Below are 4,426 nucleotides of genomic sequence, written 5' to 3' on the forward strand. Positions count from 1 at the left end.
CCACCTCCCGGCTCCCCAGGTGGCCGGGCCCTCGGCTGATCAGGCCCCGCGCCCCCAGCCGCCATCTGGGAGTGCCGGGGAGGAAGAAACATGGCTCCCTCCCGGGGACAATGCACGCGAGAACCTCGACTCCACCTCTTGCGGGCGCCGGGAGCCGGCCAGTCCCACCTCCCGCCCTCTCGCAGACACCTCCGCCCCCCGAATCCAGCGCCGGGCTTTGCAGGGTCAGGGTCCACTTACTTAGCCTTCTTCCCAGTCACCATAGCTCTGCTTCGGTGACTCTGACCCATTTAACCTGTTACCTGTTTTTTTAAACTGGCATCGATTATTCCTAGCCCCAGAGCCTATTCCAAATCACATGAGGTTGGAACATTGTTAATCCTGTAAAAGACAGACTTCAAGTTCTTTTTTAAAGATAACAACTAAGGCCTAGAGAGAATGTTCACCCAAGGTCACTCCGGGAGTTAGTTGTGGAGCCAGGAGACTAGAACCAAGGTCTCTCGACTTCCAGATCAGTTGGGGTTTTGTTTTTTTTTTTTCCGCGACAGCGCTGCTGCTTGCGATTTTTATTTCCATGTGTACGTAAGCTACCGGCCCTTTTGGGAAAAGTTGTGCGTGTCCCGGTCTATTCAAGAGGCATTTATTACGTTGGCACCATGGGAGTGCATATGTATTATGCATGGGCATGGCCCTAGTCTTTAAAAAGCTTTCTAGTTTAGAGTTTTTTAAGATTAACACTTTCTAAGCGTGTAGGTAGTTCATAGCTCTTATTTCACCCTTCCTGTACCCCAAACAAGTTTTGAGTCTTATCCCATTTTGTAAGTGGCTCTACGGTGTCTATTACAGTTTTACGTTGGTGAAGCTTATTTTGTTAGCTTGTTTGGAAATTCCTCTTGTGAAAAGGTCAATTTCAGTCTCCACATAAAATTAATATTAGTGATAATCTGTCAGGGCTAAGGGTGTTTTTTGACACATGGTTGTTTTCAAAGTAACAATTGGGATGGTAAGAGTGTGAAATAGGATAATGCCACATTCTTTGGACTAGAGTAGAGTAATTGTTCTAAAAATCAGTTAAAAGTACAACTTAGATCTGAGGACTGCTGATTTTAACCAGTGATCCGATGGTAAGGACATTATCGGTGGAAATGTAACTTTATCACTAGAAAATGAACTGTAGCAAAGTTAGAATTTTTTTTAATGTTTAGAAACTTAGAAGTCTATCTTAGGGTATACAAAATGACTTGGATTCAATTACTACTGTAGTTACTATTGTAGATCTGTCTTACAGGTGTTTACCAACAGGCGTTTTTCCTTCTAAAAGGCTGAAGCACTGTAATCTGGGTGGCCTAAATATTACACATTTGATGTGCTTTTCTTTCATCACTCCTCCCTTCTGAATCTTCATATGTTTACTATTTCAATAGTTCTTTTAATTAGAAGGGTTATCTGCTGTGTAATAAATTTTAAACCTTTTTTTTTACGTTTTCTGAGTTGAAATAGCTTTGACTCATGAAGGGCAAGTTAGGGAAAGCGTCTGAAATTAAAGTAGGCAAGATGAGAAAGGTTTGGGGGGGGAGGGGAGCTTTTTTTTTTAAAAGGCTTTATTGACTCCTTGTTGCAGCCCTTATAAATTGTAAGATGGGTGTTTCTATGGTAGAGAGAGGCCTTAGCTTTCAAGTAGTTAGTTCTGTACTTTTGATCTAGTGAATGAAAGATCCAAAGTGTCAAAGTGAGCTGAACGTGGATGGCACATGGCACTGCTTACAAAACTTTAAATAAGATTGTAAAAGTCCTTTCATTCCATGGAGATAATCTCATTTTAAGTAGATGTTTTTATCTATGACATTTGGAGCCTTAAACACGTTTAGACCAAATCCACTACATTACCTTAATGTGAATAAGCTTAAGCAGAATAATTCTTCAAGTCACTCTGAGTCTGTAATTCAGAACAATGCTTTTGGAAACTATTACAGTCATCATTCAGGAAGATGAGAACTCAGCCTAGCAGTTACAGACAAATTTATATACCAGAATCATTTGGAAAAAGACCCTTTCCCAGATTATGTTGTCAGTAGTACAGAATTAATTGCTCCTGACCTTGTAACAACCTTTTAGTTTAGGTTCTACCAGTAACTTATAAAGTTGTTATTAAACCCACAAATTGTGTAACATTATGGTTTATCTACTTGGTCTGTTACACAAATAAACTAGTAATGAAAGACGGACCTTAACTTTTTCTTTTATAAAGAGATACAGTTTGTTACTGTGTCTGAAAGGTAAGCTCAGAATGTCCATCCTCTAACAGTTCATAATTCTAGATTTTTATTTTTATTTCAAGAATATCAGTTTGGAAATGAACTTTTTTTTTTTTTTTTTAACATTGCAATAGAGCTTTTAATGTGTGGTATTTCTTTCTAGCCTCAAAAAGGGAATTCATAGAACTAAATTCTCCCTGTATGTAAATGAGGATAAAGACAGGAACTCACCTTTATGGATTATCGTATCTGTTCCCATTCTCGATTTTTCCTTAAAAATGTCCTTGCTTGGTATCCATGTGTGCTTTTTCTCCATGGTGATGGTGGGGGTGTCCTATAAAAATTATTTTTCAGTGAAATTCTTTGTTTGAACCTGTCGTTTCTGAGTTTGAAAGTGGAATTTGTAATAAAAAATTTTGATTGGCTGTTTAGAAAGTGAAAAAATTACTTTTAGTTCTATCCCTAAACAAGATTTTTTTATTTAGAGTGACATTAAGAAACCACTCTCCCCTATTTAAAAATAAGAGATTGGGTAGGTGGATTATTTTTAGATAGTTTATAATTTTGTCATCACCATGCTGGGGACAGTGCTCAACTTTAACTCTCTTTGTGCCTGTTCTATGTTACAAACATTTTGACAGGGTTTGTATACAATATAAGATTTAAATCCTCAATGTAAGAATGGGAATCCGTTATAATAGGTTTTTTGGTGTTGTTGCTGTGGTGTTTAATGTGAATGATAAATTTAACTAAATATTTACTTCCAGATTTTTGGCTGATAGAGACTTTTTGTTAAATAGTTATTAAAAACACCTACGGTACTGTTGAATTTTAGAAAATAACCTTGCATGTATGCTCCAGTAGAAAGACAGGTACCTCTTCCCCTCAGAACTGGCAGGCTTAAGAAAAAAACAAACAAATCCCAGGAAAGGCTTAGTATTCTAACAAAGTATCTACCTTTGTTACATCTTTGTTTCTTCTCGTAGGGTGTTTGGGTTTGTTTTTTGTCTTTTGTGGGTTTTTTTTTTTTTTTGGTAGTAACATTGACTCAAATGAAAATGGACTTTTCCCCATAATGGCACTGTTAATGTTCACATTGATTTGAATTATCAAAGAGGGGTTTGTTTTCACTAGTATATGAAGAATAGGGTTTGATATAATATGGGATGACACAGGGTATCCCATAAAGATATAAATTTCAGGATATTTTGTGATAGGTCTTGTTGCAAACTTTTTAATATACCAGAGAGTTGGAATATTTATTGTTTTCCTTAAGGAAGGAATGTTCAGATGCAACATTCCTGAAAGATGTGATAGTTGGGAGAAAAATAATTACTAAATCTGTAGATCTCATAAAACTCCCAAGTAAGCAACATTTGTGCTTGTTTGCCTAGCACAGAGTTACATGATATGCTGTACGGTGTTTGGTTAACTCTTAAAAATAATTCTTTGTCAAAGACTTTTTTCTTAGGAAAACAAACAGTGATTTTTAACAATGGGAATGTAGTGTTTTAAGATCTTTTAAAATAGTGTTAATTAGTGTTTTGGTTCCACAAATTATTTTTCAAATGTTTAGTGGAAAGAGTTTTTGTTTGTGAAATTTGGCAATTACTGAATTTTAGGTTGAACATAACCAAATGACTTAGGTTAAATCTCCCTCGGTTTACTAACTTTTGTGCAAAAGGAAATAAAGTAAAAGATGAGGTAAGAAAGAAATTTTAATCTTTGTCAGAAGTAATGTTCTAGAGGAGTCGTTGCTTTTAGTGAATTTCCAAATGAGCAGTATATATAAGACCTTAGATTGGAACAGGATTTTGAAATATTGCCACATGCAGAGTGCCCTCAGGTTTAGGGGGTAGTAAATTTAGAAATGTATAATTTTCTTTGGTATGCATTCTAAATTTTTTTTCTATTTTTAAAAATTTAATTTTAGAAGTTAGAGATTTACAGAATTATTGGCAAAGATAGTACAGAGAATTCCTGTGTACACCATAACCTATTGTTTTCTATCATTTTAGGACATTTATCACAACTAGTGGTCCAATACTGATTCGTTATTATTAATGAAAGTCCATAATTTGCTCAGATTTCCCTAGCTTTACCTAATGTCTTTTTGTGAATTCCAAGATAACCACATTACATTTAGTCCTGTTTTTTCAGACACTACTCCT

General features: G+C 36.1%; 1 protein-coding gene across 1 annotated transcript in view; it reads left to right on the forward strand.

Annotated features, from left to right (window-relative positions):
* The window catches only part of EIF3A (eukaryotic translation initiation factor 3 subunit A), a 34,771-nt gene that overhangs the window by 284 nt on the left and 30,061 nt on the right, over positions 1–4,426 (forward strand). The gene's annotated exons all lie outside the window — the stretch shown is intronic.

The sequence above is a fragment of the Crocuta crocuta genome, unplaced genomic scaffold (genome assembly GCF_008692635.1).
Source record: "Crocuta crocuta isolate KB4526 unplaced genomic scaffold, BGI_CrCroc_1.0 scaffold138, whole genome shotgun sequence".
NCBI classification, from domain to species: domain Eukaryota; kingdom Metazoa; phylum Chordata; class Mammalia; order Carnivora; family Hyaenidae; genus Crocuta; species Crocuta crocuta.